General features: G+C 49.5%; 2 protein-coding genes across 6 annotated transcripts in view; one reads left to right on the top strand and one right to left on the bottom strand.

Annotated features, from left to right (window-relative positions):
- Positions 1-3,520, bottom strand: part of LOC140470118 (5-aminolevulinate synthase, erythroid-specific, mitochondrial-like) — an 84,985-nt gene extending 81,465 nt beyond the window's left edge. For all 4 annotated transcript variants that reach the window (XM_072566561.1, XM_072566562.1, XM_072566563.1 and 1 more), the window contains exon 1: positions 3,429-3,520. The gene's annotated coding sequence lies outside the window, so the exon portion shown is untranslated. The remainder of the gene's footprint in view (positions 1-3,428) is intronic.
- LOC140470119 (histone-lysine N-methyltransferase SETDB1-like) overlaps positions 1-16,805 on the top strand; it is a 556,598-nt gene that overhangs the window by 461,130 nt on the left and 78,663 nt on the right. The window lies entirely within an intron of this gene.

Genomic DNA, 16,805 nt, shown 5'->3' with positions numbered 1-16,805 from the left:
TATCCAAATCTCAGACTGGATTGTCTCAACCTGTCCAAATCATGGACTCAAGCCCCCAAACTGTTACGACACGTCAGTGAACCCCTCCGTTCATGAAACCTAGCATCCAGAAAAGTTCACCTCGCCTCGTAATCTATAAAAATAGAAGTGACAGTGAACTCCCAAATTCCACTATTTAAAGAAAATAATAGCAACTTATTCTTTAACTCTAAAAGTGAACATGAAACAAATATTCACAACTCTCAGCTCTCCCCCTTTCACTTAACATCTTATTATTTGTCCCCAACTCTGTAGCAATATGCTGTTCCAATAAAACACTTATTAAAATTACATCAACTTAATTTCAAAACCAGACAGCGGCTGAAGTCTTCAGTGTCTGTCTTCTTCTGGCTGAACTCTCCCTGAGTCGTCTGCTTTCTTTTTACTGCAAATGTTTCATATGAAAAGGTACCTTTGATACAGAGTATTTCCTAATTCCTTGGTTAAAAATCACACAACACCAGGTTATAGTCCAACAGGTTTAATTGGAAGCACACTAGCTTTCGGAGCGACGCTCCTTCATCAGGTGGTTGTGATGAAGGAGCGGCGCTCCGAAAGCTAGTGTGCTTCCAATTAAACCTGTTGGACCATAACTTAGTGTTGTGTGATTTTGAACTTTGTACACCCCAGTCCAACACCGGCATTTCCAAATCATGACGAATTTCTTGGATCTTTGTTGAGGCAGTTGCTCTGTCTACAATTTTCAAAATGCCTGCATTTTTATATCCCCAACATCAGATTGTCTCATTGGTTCATAAATTCAAACGCGATTGGGTTTTAGTATCCTGGGGCATAATTTAAACGGAAGGGTTAAATTCAAGATGTTGTCAAAACAGCAACCAAAACTCAGGTATCCATTTCACAATCAAATGTTACATATTTGCAATTTTCCAGTGCACTCTGGGAATGCCATCTAGTCATATCACACAGGTAAGCTCTCAGTTCAGAACATCATGGACACTCTCTTAAAGGCACAGTACACGCCTTCAACTTCATAACACTTGCAAATGGCGGAAAACTGGGAGTGGATTGGAATGCAAAAGAGCTCCGCCCCAAGATATTCTCAACCCTTGATGGGATGGGCAGAAAGCTCATCATGCACAGGAGTCTTGGGCCTCCGTGTACGCGGTGTTCATAAGAGATTTCCTTGCTCACGACATGAGATTTGAAGGTTTCCAGCACTAACCCTACTGCACCTCCCCAACTCTGCCCCTTGCCTCAACCTTAGGCTGGCTATTGCAGCCCACAATATGTGTCGGAGTTTGTGAAAGAGCTCCACGCAACTTGCAACCTCCGAGCGAGGGAACAGCAGCGCCCGAACGTTCCCCTCAAAGTCACGCACCGCCCCGACTTGGGACTGAAACCAGTCGTTCCCTTCGCCCGATCGAAGCCCGATGGTGCTGGAAAAGCGCAGCAGGTCAGGCAGCCTCCAAGGAGGCAGGAGAATCGACGTGTCGGGCATGAGCCCTTCTTCAGGATTCCTGGGAATGCCATCTAGCCACACCACACGGGTAAGCTCTCAGTTCAGAACATCATGGCCACTCTCTTAAAGGCACAGTACACGCCTTCAACGTCATAACGCTTGCGAATGGCGGAAAACTGGGAGTGGATTGGAATGCAAAAGAGCTCCGCCCCGAGATATTCTCAACCCTTGACGGGATGGACAGAAAGCTCATGATGCATAGGAGTCCTGTGTCGATTCTCCTGCCTCCTTGGAGGCTGCCTGACCTGCTGCGCTTTTCCAGCCGCACATTTTTCAGCTCCGATCTCCAGCATCTGCAGCCCTCACTTTCTCCTGACTTAAAACCACCTCCTCCTTTAAACTGGGTAAAAGCAAATCGCTGTGGACGCCGGAATCCGAAACCAGAAGAGAAAAATGCTGGAAAACCTCGGCAGATCTGGCAGCATCGGTAAGGAGAGAAAAGAGCTGACGTTTCGAGTCCAACTGACCCTTTGTCAAAGCCCTTTTTTTTTTAACTTTGCAAAGGTGGCCGTAAAGAGGTGATAATGACAGTGCATTGAGAAGTTATAGGGAGATTAGGAGCTATGAATGTCCAAAGCTGAGGCCAGTGCTTTGTGACAATATATGTGAGGGATGGGGGGGGGGGGGGAGGGGGGATGGGTGAAGCAGAGGCAAAATGGAAAACAGGGGAGAAGGGGTAGCAAAGGGGGAAGAGGAGAGGAAAAAGGTGATGAGAGAGTGGGGAGCGAGAGAAAGAGAGACGATCAAGAAATAAGAGGTACAGAACAGTGAAAAAAAGATAAATAAAATAAATGAAATAAAATTACGGAGCAGAATGAAAACAGAGGGGTCGGGATGGGGTAATCATCTCAAGTTGTTGAATTCAGTGTTGAGACCAGCAGGCTGTAACATTGCAGCAGGCCAAGGGCAGACATGTGTGCTTTTCCAGCACCACGCTAATCCTGAGTGCAACCCCAGAACTCGAGTTGCAGTTCGAGTGGTGCAATGAGGCAGCAGCACGGTGACTCAGTGGTTAGCACTGCTGCCTCCCAGCTCCAGGGATCCGGGTTCAATCCCCGCCTCGGGTGACTGTCTGTGTGGAGTTTGCGCGCGTTCTCCCCGCGTCTGCGTGGGTTCCCTCCCGCGACGTGCAGGTCAGGGCGGATTGGCCGTGCTAAATTGCCCCGTAGTGTGAGGTGCGGTAAGTATAAGGCCGGGGAGTGGGTTACTCTTCGGAGGGTTGGCGTGGACTTGTTGGGCCAAACAGCCTGTTTCCATACTCTAGGGAATCTAATCTAAAGGGACAGTGCTCAGAAGATCGGACAAGTGCTGCATCAGAGTGAAGACTCGTCCTGGCCATCAAAGCAAGTGAAGTTGGAGCCTGCTATGTACTAGCCCTGGTGCAGACCAAGTGAGTCTTTCTGCTGACTGAAGGTTCAGTGAGGGCTCCTGCACTTTCTCTGGCTTGCGTTGACATTAAAAGCTGGATTAGTGGTGCTGGAAGAGCGCAGCATCCAAGGAGCAGCGAAATCGACGTTTCGGGCAAAAGCCCTATTTACCTGGTACCTTCAGGGCACCCTGTTACCACAGTTTAAGGGCGTCATAAAGCCAGCACTCAGAAATCCAACTGGTCCTGAGGTCAGCGCCCTCGCAGCTGACTGAGTTCGGCAACCCCTCCCCCAGTTCCCCCACCCCCGAACTTCACCCGACCGTGAGCAAATCCAGTTCCATTGACAATGAGGAGGCCGTCATGCAAGCCTGACTGTCGAGCTAGGATGAGTTAGGAGACACTTGCTGCACATTTTGAACTGAAGTTCACAATGTCTGACTGACTCCTGAAAAGTTACACTCTTCAGAACGAACGCAAGGGTTCAATTAATGCTGTGACAGTCATGACGCAGAAGTCTCACGCCACTTAATCTCCTACCTGCCAAAAGGTCCACAAATTCAAGTTCCAATCGCTTCCAGTCCGTTGCCTGTTGTCCTGCACTGAGAACGAACATTCAACGAATAGGAAAGTTGGGACGAGACTTTGTTTAAGCTCCGGGAAGCTATCGCGGCTGGGTGGAGTGGAGTTTCTCACTTGGCCGCTATTGGTTCCCTGGAGAGTGCTGGGGAGGCTCAGATAAGGAGCTGGGCACACACTCAGAGTGTCTGATAGACTCATGCAAGGGCCTGCTTGAGGGTGGATAAGATTGGGAAGCAGGTATGGGCTGTTGGCTGGACAGTTCTGAAGTGGTACAGATACTTGAGAGATCGAGGAGGTGGTGACTATTGTGTAGTGTAGAATAGGCATAGGAGTAGAATTTGATCGTGTAACCATTTAATCAGAAAGTACATAGAACATTCCAGCGCAGTACAGGCCCTTCGGCCCTCAATGTTGCGCCGAACTGTCATACTAAGCTGAAGCCCATCCCACCTACACTATTCCATGTACGTCCATATGCCTGTCCAATGATGACTTAAATGCACTTAGACTTGGCGAATCTACTACCGTTGCAGGCAAAGCATTCCATACCCTTACTACTCTCTGAGTAAAGAAACTACCTCTGACATCTGTCTTATACCTATCTCCCCTCACTTTAAAGTTGTGTCCCCTGGTGTTTGCCGTCCCCATACTTGGAAAAAGGCTCTCCCTGTCCTGCAGAAGGGCTTATGCCCGAAACGTCGATTCTCCTGCTCCTTGGATGCTGCCTGACCTGCTGCGCTTTTCCAGCGACACATTTTCAGCTCTCCCTGTCCACCCTATCTAACCCTCTGATTATCTTGTATGTCTCGATTAAGTCACCTCTCAGCCTTCTTCTCTCTAACGAGAACAGCCTCAAGGCCCTAAAACTAGCATCTGGAATTTTTTTTTTAAGATTCCCTACAGTGTGGCCCTTCAGCCCAACCAGTCCACACCGACCCTCCGAAGAGTAACCCACCCAGACCCATTTCCCTCTGACTAATTCACCTAACACTAGGGGGACAATTTAACGCGGCCAACTCACCCTGACCTGCACATCTTTGGACTGTGGGAGGAAATCGGAGCACCCAGAGGAAACCCACGCAGACACGGGGAGAACGTACAAACTCCACACAGTCAGAGGCTGGGATCGAACCTGGGCTCCTGGTGCTGTGAGGCAGCGCTGCTAACCACTGAGCCACCGTGCCGCTATTGCTAACCAGCCTTAGCCGGTTAGTGGTTGGCTTGTGGTGCTTTTCTTAGAGTGGTACCTTCACTGAGGTAAAGTCAAAATTGACCCAACACCAGGTTAAGGTCCACCAGGTTTATTTGGAAGTACGGGTACACCAATCCTTCATCCGAAACCCTTGGGGACCAGTTGTTTTCCAGGTTTCGGAATAAATGACATTTTCGTCGTGAAGCAAAGTGTGACCGAACAGCTTGCGACCAGGACGAACGCTCAGACAGAATTGACACCTGCCAGTGCTGGGCCACTGGGTGGGTTGAGTGGGTGCAGAGTCGGCTCGTGTGTTGGCACGCCAAACAACGTGGTGACGCGGCGCAAAAGAAAACTCCACCAAGAAAATTCCTGAGCTTTTCGGATTTCAGATGAAGGATTGTGTGCCTGCACAAGCTTTCGGGAATGCTGATATTTCAGGCTTCCCTCTAGCCATCAAGCCAGCACTGGGAAATCTCTCCACTCCTGAGATCTGTGCTCTTGCATTGTCTGAGCTGAGAGTCTAACCGGAAGCTAATCAAGAGCAAGAAATTCGTTGTGAGAGGAGGATAGCTAGGAATGTGAAATTGGATGGTGAGTGTTTTTATGGGTATTTAAAAGTCAAACAATAAGTAAAATTAACATTAGACCTTTAGAGGGTGAGAATTGAAGACAAGGAAATGACAAATGCATTGAATGAATAGTATGCATCTGTCTTCACTATGCAATAACACATTCCAATAAATAGCTGTAGATCAGCAATGGAAGGGAGAGAGAAGCTTAGCCGAATTTGCAAGCATGGGGAAGTGGTCACAAGCAAGTTGACGGAGCTCTGGGATGGCAGTTCTCTGGATCCAGATGGACTCATCTTAGAACGTTGAAGGAGATTCCCAATGAGATAATGGACACTTTGGTGTGAATGTTCAAAGATTCCTTTCACTCGGGAATGGTTCCATCTGGCTGGAAGGTGGCATACATACCGGCCCCCCCCCCCCCACCACTTAAAGGGGGGGGGGCTTTAAGGAACTGGGATGCAGGAAACTATTGACGTGATGTCTGAAATGGAGAAGATGTCAGAGGCAGTTGTTATTGGAAGAGTCAGCGTGGTTTTGTGGAAGGGATCTCATGTTTAACCAAGATGGCGGCGTTCGTGAAGGGGTTTGGGGTGGGCGACAATACGCGAGGAAAGATATCGCGTGCCATAGTGAGGGTGGCAGAGCTTCAACTTTGTTGGGAGGCGAGTACAGAGGAAGAGATTTTGGATGTAGGTTTGCTCATTGAGCTGGAAGGTTCACTTCCAGATGTTTCGTCACCCTACGAGATAACATCTTCAGTGGCCTCAGGCGAAGCAATGCTGAAAATTCCCCCTTTCTATTTCTATGTTTGGGTTCCTTTGGGTTGGTGATGTCATTTCCTGTGGTGAAGTCACTTCCGGTTCCTTTTCTCAAGGGGGTGGTAGATGGGTGTGAGGTATGGCATGCGCTGCCACTTGCCTCTGGACCAGGGAAGAGGAAGCTCCTCTTCAGCATCACCTTCTAACAGAACCCTCCAGGTCCAAAGCAGGGGCCCCCAATTTCCTGCATCCGCCACGTCCAGAGCACAGGTCAGGCGCTACACAAGGTGGTTCCAGACAGGTAGTGCGATTCCAGGAGTACGCCAGGCTTTTAAAGATGACGTGGATGCAAGGGGTATTGTTGAAATCTAGCACACCCCAATAAACTGTTCCAAGCGGGAAATCGGAGTTGGCACCAGATGTGAAGGAGGACAGAAGGTAGTGAGTTTGGTAACACACAGTGAGGAAACAGGCTACGTTTTGCGGTGGCAACTCCCCCAAAATACTTGACACAACCTGCAGACGCCAAAATTTCAGCCCAGGTGTGTCTCCCCCCCCCCCCCCCCCCCCACAAAAGTGTTTGAACAGCTCCTATGATTCCTTGGTATTGCTCAGAGGTTGGTCGGCTCAGCCTGGCTGGTTTGTAATACAGAGTGATGCCGGTAGCAGGGCTTCGATTCCTGCGCCCACCGAGGTTACCTTGAAGGACCCTCTTTCGCATCCTTTCCCCTCGCCTGAGGAAGGTAAACCAGCTCTCTCTCTCTCGCTCTCTCTCTCCACTTCCAGCTCTCTCTCTCTCTCTCGCTCTCTCTCTCCACTTCCAGCTCTCTCTCTCCCTCTCTCTCTCTCTCCACTTCCAGCTCTCTCTCTCTCTCTCCCCCCCTCTCTCTCTCCCCCCTCTCCCTCTCTCTCTCTCCCCCCCTCTCTCTCTCCACTTCCAGCTCTCTCTCTCTCTCTCTCCAATCCCCCCCCTCCCTCTCTCCCCCCTCTCCCTCCCTCTCTCTCTCTCTCTGCACTTCCAGCTCTCTCTCCCTCTCCCCCCCCCCCCCCCTCCCTCTCTCTCCAGAAAGACCAGCCCTGTGGTCATTTGTACCTTTGACATTGCTATGGGTTTGCCTGTATTTTTCCGGAAGTTCAAATTTCTTAGTTTTTGATCCTTTTCTATTTCATGCTGCTTCTGGTCTTTATCAAGTTCAATCTGCTTTAACTGCAACTCCGTCGTAAGTAACTCCCCACCTGGAATGCCTTTGTCCCCCTTGTACGTTCAACTAATCCCAAATATTGTACCAAGACCTCATTTAGCTTCACATAGACAGCTGGGAGACAGCACATCCTGAGTGTGTGCGTGTGTGTGTGTCTGTGTCTGTGTGTGTATGTTCGTGTCTGTGTCTATGCATATGTGTGTTCGTGTGTGTGTGTCTGTGTCTGTATCGGTCTGTCTGTTGTATGTGTCTGTGTCTGTGTCTGTATGTGTTTGTGTGTCTGTGTGCGAGAGTGTGTGTGTTTGTGAGTGTGTGTGTGTCTTTGTGTGTGTTCATGTCTGTATCTGTGTGTGTGTGTTTGTGTGTGTGTGTCTGTGTATCGGTCTGTCTCTGCGTGTCTGTCTGTCTGTGTCTGTGTGTGTTTGTGTATCTATATGTGCGTGTGTGTGTGTGTCTGTGAGTGTGTGTGTGTCTGTATCTGTGTATTTTTGTGTGTCTGTGTGTGTGTGTCTGTGTGTGTGTGTTTGTGTGTGTGTGTATGTCTGTGTCTGTATGTGTGTGTCTGTGAGTGTGTGTGTGTTTGTTTCTCTGTGTGTGTCTGTATGTGTGTGTCTGTGAGTGTGTGTGTGTGTCTGTGTCTGTATTTTTGTGTCTCTGTGTGTGTGTGTCTGTATGTGTATGTCTGTGAGTGTGTGTGTGTGTGTCTGTGTCTGTATTTTTGTGTGTCTGTGTGTGTGTGTGTGTGTGTGTGTGTCTCTGTGTGTCTGTGTGTGTCTCTGTGTGTCTGTGTGTGTGTGTCTGTGTCTGTGTGTGTGTGTGTGTGCGCGCGCGCGCGCGTGCCTGTGTGGCACGGTGGCTCAGTGGTTAGCACTGCTGCCTCACAGCACCAGGGTCCCAGGTTCGACTCCAGCCTCTGTGTGGAGTTTGCACGTTCTTCACCCCACCCCTCTGTGTTTGCTCCGGTTTCCTCCCACAGTCCAAAGATGTGCAGGTTAGGGTGGATCGGCCGTGCTAAATTGTCCCGTTGTGTTAGGTGCGTTAGTCGGTGGGGGGGGGGGGGGGGTGTGGAGATTTACACTTCGGAGGGTCGCTGTGGACTTGTTGGGTGGAAGGGCCTGTTTCCACACTGTAGGGAATCCAGTCGAGGAAGCAGATCGAAGAACAGGATCCAAAAGATAATCAGCTCTCGATTCGATCCAGTGAGTGTCGAATGGGCGGTTGGTCCAGATGGTGCAAGGGTTTTATCTTCCTCGGACATTGGGACCGTTTTGGGGGGGTGATGGGTTGCCCCTGACCCAGAATGGCACCAGCATCCTTGCAGGGAGGTTTACTAGTACTGTTTGGCCGGGTTTAAGCTAACTGGGTGGGCAGGGTCCAGACAGAATGCGCAGAACAAGAAAATAGAGTCATAGACACTGACAGCAAAGAGAAAAGGCCCTTCGGTGCATCGATTCTGCGCTATTCCAATCCCATTTTCCAGCGCTTTGGCCATAGTCTTGTGTGCCTTGGCATAGCTAGTGCACCTCTAATTACCTCCTTCAATGTTGTGAACATTTCTGCCCCACCGCTCGAAAAACTAGCGAATATATTGTCCAAACTTGCTGCTGCTTACCTTAACTCTATGCCCTAGTCAATGATCCCCCCCCCCGTCAAGGGGACAAGTTTCTCCTTGTCTGTGCCCCTCATCATTTTGCCCGTTTCGATCACGTCCCCTCTCAAACACCTCTGCTCTGAGAAAAACAAGAGTTGAGTGTCGCTGGAAGAGCACGGCAGGTCAGGCAGCATCCAAGGAGCAGGAGAATCGACGTTTCGGGCATGAGCCCTTCTTCAGGAATGGGTTTCGCCCGAAGCGTCGATTCTCCTGCTCTTCAGATGCTTTTCTCAGCGCCACACTCTCGACTCTGATCTCCAGCGTCAGCTTTTTCCCTCCGAGAAAAACAACCCAAGGTTACCCAAGTTCCTGGGAGTGGTCGTCCGCAACAAGCGTTCCTGGACTCTTCATGCGGACGCACTGGCTATAAAGGCCCAACAACGTCTCTTCTTCCTCAGGCAGCTGAGGGAATTGGGCATGACGGCGAATGCCCTTGCCAACGTCTATAGGTGTGCCATCTGTCTGGATGTATCACTACCTGGTATGGCAACTGTACCATTCAAGATCGGAGAGGGTTACAGAGAGGGGGGATCCCGGCCCGGACAATCCCCAAAGGCCAACCTCCCATCTACAGAATCCACCTACCAGGCCCCGCTGCCCAGGAAAGGCCGCCAGCATTCTCGAAGATCCATCCCACCCTGGCAATGTTTTTCTACCATCGGGGAGAAGGTACAGAACGCATGCACCGGCCGGTTTCGAAACAGTTTCTACCCCACTGTTGTTAGAATCCTGAATGGACTCACAAACTCTGAACATTGGCCCGTCCCCGTGTTTCTGTTTTTGCCACCGTTTACCTATTATTTACTTCTTGACGCGACTTAACTCCGTGATTGGCCTGTATCACTCGCAAAACAAAGCTTTTCACTGTGCCTCGGTACACAGGACAATAAATCCAATTCAATGCAATGTAGGCCTTCAGGCAATACAGGGCAGGAGGTAAATCAGGAGGTGGTGCTGCTCTGTTGATCAGGGAATCAGTTAGAGGAGAAAGGAATGATGATATCTTAGATGGCTGCTCAATTGAAACTAAAGGGCAAAAGCGAAAAACCAAATCACATTGCTGGGAGTGTATTGTGGCTTCCTAATTGTGTGCAAGAAATACGACAGTAGATATGCAGGCAAACTTCAGAGAAGTTTAAAAGTTGCTCCGAAAGCTAGTGTGCTTCCAATTAAACCTGTTGGACTATAAACTGGCGTTGTGTGATTTTTAACTTTGTCCACCCCAGTCCAACACCGGCATCGCCAAATCATAGAAGCGATAGGGTAGTGATGGTAGGGGATTTCAACTTCGCCAACATCAGCTGGGGTAGTGATGGTGCGAAAGGTTCGGAGAGAGTGGAATGTGCCCAGGATAGTTTTTCAAGGCAGTATGTAGAAGGCTGTACGAGGGAGAGGGCGGTTGAAGAGCCCACTGGGTTATTCCATGACTGGGGCGACTGTAATTACCCAACTGTGTGTGGCCACACTGCCAAACTTCTGACTTTAAGTCACGGATGGAAGGTGTATTTGGCAGGTCTGTCTGAATTGTTCAATCAGCTTCGGGAGGATTCTGGGTGATGGAGCTGTCTTCAGGGGACAAGCCTGGTTAACAGGGAATTCACAAAAATATCCAAGCTCGGCCATATCACTGGATGTGGACCTATGGCCCCATTTGGGATATGAAAGAAAAGGTTACTGGGGAGTCTCCCATGCCATCGACAGAGAAGGAAGTACCGAGACTGAGTGGTTTGCATTGAAGATTTCTACCGAGCTTTAGCAGCGTGGTTGCTAACGCGTTGAAGAAATGCAGAGACTTTCAGTGAAGGAGGGAAGGTCAGAAGGCTGAAGGCTGGATTAGTCACCGCCCCAGTGTTAGCCACACCTAATGACGCAATAGGTGGCTATCAGCACGAGCGATGTGGGTGTCGGCGCTGTACTCTTGCAAGAAGATGACGGGAAGATAGAAGTTGAACATTTGTCAGCAGAAAGTACACCCAACGCCAGCTCCTTGAAAAGCGTGTTGGGAAGTTGGAGCTGGATGAACTCCAGATCATTCGGAAGGCTGAGGGGGTAATAGAACATAGAAGAATACAGCGCAGTACAGGCCCTTCGGCCCTCGATGTTGCGCCGATCCAAGCCCACCTAACCTACACTAGCCCACTATCCTCCATATGCCCATCCAATGCCCATTTAAATGCCCATAAAGAGGGAGAGTCCACCACTGCTACTGGCAGGGCATTCCATGAACTTACGACTCGCTGAGTGAAGAACCTACCCCTAACATCTGTCCTATACCTACCACCCCTTAATTTAAAGCTATGCCCCCTTGTAATAGCTGACTCCATACGTGGAAAAAGGTTCTCACTGTCAACCCTATCTAACCCCCTAATCATCTTGTACACCTCTATCAAGTCACCCCTAAACCTTCTTTTCTCCAATGAGAACAGCCCCAAGTGCCTCAGCCTTTCCTCATAGGATCTTCCTACCATACCAGGCAACATCCTGGTAAACCTCCTCTGCACCCGTTCCAGTGCCTCCACATCCTTCCTATAGTATGGCGACCAAAACTGCACACAGTACTCCAGATGCGGCCGCACCAGAGTCTTACACAACTGCAGCATAATTGAGAGGAGTTACTCGGAGTTGGTCACTCCTGAGTCTCAGGATAAGGATAGATGGGGTTACAGTCAGGGGGAGGAAAGGGGACAGACAGACAGTGCAGAGATCCCCTGTGGACATTCCCCTCAGCAATTAGTATACCGTTTTGGATACTGCTGGGGGGGGGATGACCTACCAGAGGAACGCCATAGCAGTCAGTTCTCTGGCACTGAGCTTGACACTATGGCCCAGAAGGGAAGGGGGCAGAACAGAAAAGCGCTAGTGGTAGGAGACGCGATCGTTGGGGAATCGACAGGAGATTTTGTGGTCAGGATCGGGATTCCCGGAAGGTATGTTGCTTCCCTGGTGCCAGGGTCCGGGATGACTCCGATCGGGCGTATAAGGGTTCTGAAAGGGGGGGGGCGAACAGCCAGAAATCGTGTTACATATTGGCACCAATGATAGAGCCAGAAAAGGATCGAGGATATAAAAAGTGATTTCGGGGAGTTAGGATCGAAGCTGCAAAGCAGACGAACAGAGTAGGGTTCTCTAGTTTACTACCGGTGCCACGAGATAGCGAGGTGAGGAACAGGGAGCTGGCGCAGCTTAACACGTGGCTGCGCAGCTGGTGTAGGAGGGAGGGCTTCAGATATGTAGATAATTGGGATGCTTTCTGGGGAAGATGGGACCTGTACAAGAAGGACGGGTTACATCTGAACTGGAAGGGGACCAATGTCCTGGGTGGAAGGTTTGCTCGAGTGGTTCAGGAGGGTTTAAACTAGTATGGCGGGGGGGGCGGGGGGAAACCTGAGCTATATACCAGTGTGAGAGTTGATGCAGATGAGGCAATAGCAAGAGGTAGACCAGCTAGTGGAAGGATTTTCCCGGGAAGGAACCAAGGGATCAGTTAAAGTGTGTTTGCTTTAACGCAAGGAGTATCAGGAATAAAAGTGATGAACTTAGAGCATGGATCAGTACCTGGTGCTATGATGTTGTGGCCATAACAGAGACGTGGGTTTCTCAGGGGCAGGAATGGTTGCTGGATGTTCCAGGGTTTAGAGCATTTAAAAATATTAGGGAGGGGGGGACAAAGGGGAGGGGGTGTAGCACTACTGAACAGAGAGGGTATCACAGCTACAGAAGTTACCGTTGTCAAGGAGGGTCTGCCTACCGAGTCAGTATGGGTGGAAATTAGGAACAGCAAGGGAGCAGTCACCTCTTTAGGGGTTTACTACAGGCCCCCCCAATAGCAGCAGGGAGATTGAAGAAAGCATAGCTCGGCAGATTTTGGAGAAGTGTGGACGTAGTAGGTTGTTGTCATGGGTGACTTTAACTTTCCCAATATTGATTGGAACCTCCTTCGAGCAGATGGTTTGGAAGGAGCTGTTTTTTGTAAGGTGTGTTGAGGAGGGTTTCCTAACTCAGTACGGTGACAGGCCGACGAGGGGAGAGGCCATTCTAGACTTGGTGCTCGGCAATGAGCCGGGGCAGGTGTCAGATCTTGGTGGTGGGAGAGCATTTTGGTGATAGTGACCACAACTGCCTCACATTCTACATAGCGATGGAGAAGGAGAGGATTAGGCAAAATGGGAGGATATTTAATTGGGGAAAAGGGAAACTATGATACTATCAGACGTGAGTTAGGAAGCGTGGACTGGGAGCAATTGTTCCATGGAAAGGGCACTATAGACATGTGGAGACTGTTTAAGGAACAGTTGTTGCAAGTGATGAATAAATAAGTCCCTCTGAGACAGGCAAGACGGGGTAAGAAAAAGGAACCTTGGATGACGAGAGCAGTGGAGCTTCTCGTCAAAAGGAAAAAGGTAGCTTACATAAGGTAAAGGAAGCTAGGGTCAAGCTCAGCTCTAGAGGATTACAGGCAGGCGAGGAAGGAGCTTAAAAATGGTCTGAGGAGAGCCAGGAGGGGGCACGAGAAAGGCTTGGCAGAACGGATTAGGGAGAACACAAAGGCATTTTACACTTATGTGAGGAATAAGAGAATGGTCAAAGGAAGAGTAGGGCCGATCAGAGATAGCAAAGGGAATTTGTGTGTGGAGTCTGAGGAGGTAGGGGAAGCCCTAAATGAGTTTTTTGCTTCTGTCTTTACTAAAAAAGAGGACCTTGTAGTGAATGAAACCATTGAGGAGCAGGTAAGCATGCTGGAATGGATAGAGATTGAGGAAGCTGATGTGCTGAAAATTTTGTCAAACATTAAGATTGACAAGTCGCCAGGCCCAGACCAGATTTGTCCTCGGCTGCTTTGGGAAGTGAGAAATGCGATTGCTTCGCCGCTTGCGAAGATCTTTGCATCCTCGCTCTCCACTGGATTCGTACCTGAGGACTGGAGGGAGGCAAATGTAATTCCTCTCTTCAAGAAAGGAAATAGGGAAATCCCCGGCAATTACAGACCAGTAAGTCTCACGTCTGTCGTCTGCAAGGCGTTAGCAAGGATTCTGAGGGATAGGATTTATGACCATCTGGAAGAGCATGGCTTGATTAAATGCAGTCAGCAAGGCTTTGTGAGGGGCAGGTCATTCCTCACAAACCTTATCGAGTTCTTTGAGGATGTGACTACAAAGATTGATGAGGGTCGAGCGGTGGATGTGGTGTATATGGACTTCAGCAAGGCATTTGATAAGGTTCCCCATGGTAGGCCCATTCAGAAGGTCAGGAGGAATGGGATTCAGGGGAACATAGCTGTCTGGATACAGAATTGGCTGGCCAACAGAAGACAGCAAATGGTAGTAGAAGGAAAGTATTCTGCCTGGAAGTCAGTGGTGAGTGGTGTTCCACAGGGCTCTGTCCTTGGGCCTCTACTCTTTGTAATTTTTATTAATGACTTGGATGAGGAGATTGAAGGTTGGGTCAGCAAGTTTGCAGACGACACAAAGGTTGGAGGTGTCGTTGACAGTATAGAGGGCTGTTGTAGGCTGCAGCGGGACATTGACAGGATGCAGAGATGGGCTGAGAGGTGGCAGATGGAGTTCAACCTGGATAAATGCGAGGTGATGCATTTTGGAAAGTCGAGTTTGAAAGTTGAGTACAGGATTAAGGATAGGATTCTTGGCAGTGTGGAGGAACAGAGGGATCTTGGTGTGCAGGTACATAGATCCCTTAAAATGGCCACCCAAGTGGGCAGGGTTGTTAAGAAAGCATATGGTGTTTTGGCTTTCATTAACAGGGGGATTGAGTTTAAGAGTCGTGAGATCTTGTTGTAGCTCTATAAAACTTTGGTTAGACCGCACTTGGAATACTGGGTCCAGTTCTGGTCGCCCTATTAGAGGAGAGATGTGGATGGTTTGGAGAGGGTTCAGAGGAGGTTTACCAGGATGCTGCCTGGACTGGAGGGCTTATCTTACAAAGAGAGGTTGACTGAGCTCGGACTTTTTTCATTGGAGAAAAGGATGAAGAGAGGGGACCTAATTGAGGTGTACAAGATACTGAGAGGCATAAATAGAGTTGATAGCCAGAGACTTATTCCCAGGGCAGAAATTGTTAACACGAGGGGTCATATTTTTAAGCTGTTTGGTGGAAAGTATAGAGGGGATGTCAGAGGTGGGTTCTTTACACAGAGTTGTGAGAGCATAGAATGCGTTGCCAGCAGCAGTTGTGGAAGCGAGGTCATTGGGGACATTTAAGAGACTGCTGGACATGCAAATGGTGACAGAAATCTGAGGGTTCGTACATGAGGATCAATGGTCGGCACAACATCGTGGGCTGAAGGGCCTGTTCTGTGCTGTACTGTTTTATATTCTATATTCTAAATATTCCACAGTTGAAAAGGTGACCTTGAGTTGTCAGATCACTTTAGATTTTGTTGCACCCGGGTACAGGAGGACAGTGAAAATAGTACAGAGTCTTTACTCTCTGGCGCAACCTTAGAATGCGATAGTTAGAATGAAACAAAAGAGACGAGATTAAAGAAACAGAAACGAAAGGAATATAAATCGTCCAGATCACCCACTCCACCTCTGTCACCGTGAGTTTTGAACTAGGCTTGTGTAGCTCTGAGACAATTCGTTATACTGATGACAACCCCTTAAAACCTGTGGAAAAAATCTAAAGATAAAAATACCAGACTGGAGTTTATTGTAACCGCCATTTAATTTGAAAATTATACGCTTGGCAAGAGTAGGTAAGAGCCGACATGTTCCCACAACTTTGACGCAAGAAGACAAAGCTATTCAGGGGTGGTAATTTATGTGGAATCCGAACAGTGTGGAAACAGGCCCTTCGGCCCAACAAGTCCACACCGACCCTCAACAGAGTATCCCTCCCAAACCCATTCCCCATTACTCTACATTAACCCCTGGCTAATACGCCTAACCTACACATCCCTGAACACCATGAGCAATTTAGCACGGCCAATCCACCCTAACCTGTACATCCCTGGGCACTACGGGGACAATTTAGCACGGTCAATCCACCCTAACCTGCACATCCCTGGGCACTACGGGGACAATTTAGCACGGCCAATCCACCCTAACCTGCACATCCCTGGGCACTACGGGAACAATTTAGCACGGCCAATCCACCCTAACCCGCACATCCCTGGGCACTACGGGGGACAATTTAGCATGGCCAATCCACCCTAACCTGCACATCCCTGGGCACTACGGGAACAATTTAGCACGGCCAATCCACCCTAACCTGCACATCCCTGGGTACTACGGGGACAATTTAGCACGGCCAATCCATCCTAACCCGCACATCCCTGGGCACTACAGGACAATTTAGCATGGCCAATCCACCCTAACCTGTACATCCCTGGACACGACAGGGACAATTTAGCACGGCCAATCCACCCTAACCTGCACATCCCTGGGCACCACGGGGACAATTTAGCACGGTCAATCCACCCTGACTTGCACATCCCTGGGCACTACAGGGACAATTTAGCACGGGCCAATCCACCCTAACCCGCACATCCCTGGGCACTACAGGACAATTTAGCATGGCCAATCCACCCTAACCTGTACATCCCTGGACACGACAGGGACAATTTAGCACGGCCAATCCACCCTAACCTGCACATCCCTGGGCACCACGGGGACAATTTAGCACCACCAATCCACCCTAACCTGCACATCCCTGGGCACTACGGGGACAATTTAGCACGGGCCAATCCACCCTAACCTGCACATCCCTGGGCACTACGGGGACAATTTAACACGGGCCAATCCACCCTAACCTGCACATCCCTGGGCACTACGGGGACAATTTAACACGGGCCAATCCACCCTGACCTGTACATCTTTGGACTGTGGGAGGAAACCGGAGCACCTGAAGGAAACCCATGCAGACACGGGGAGAATGTGCAAACTCCACACAAGGCAGGAAATGAACCTGGATCCCTGGCAGCAGAACGAACCACACTGAG

Source organism: Chiloscyllium punctatum, chromosome 50 (genome assembly GCF_047496795.1).
Source record: "Chiloscyllium punctatum isolate Juve2018m chromosome 50, sChiPun1.3, whole genome shotgun sequence".
Classification (NCBI taxonomy): domain Eukaryota; kingdom Metazoa; phylum Chordata; class Chondrichthyes; order Orectolobiformes; family Hemiscylliidae; genus Chiloscyllium; species Chiloscyllium punctatum.
The sequence above is the reverse complement of the archived record's forward strand: the minus strand, read 5'-3'. Positions and strand labels throughout refer to the sequence as shown.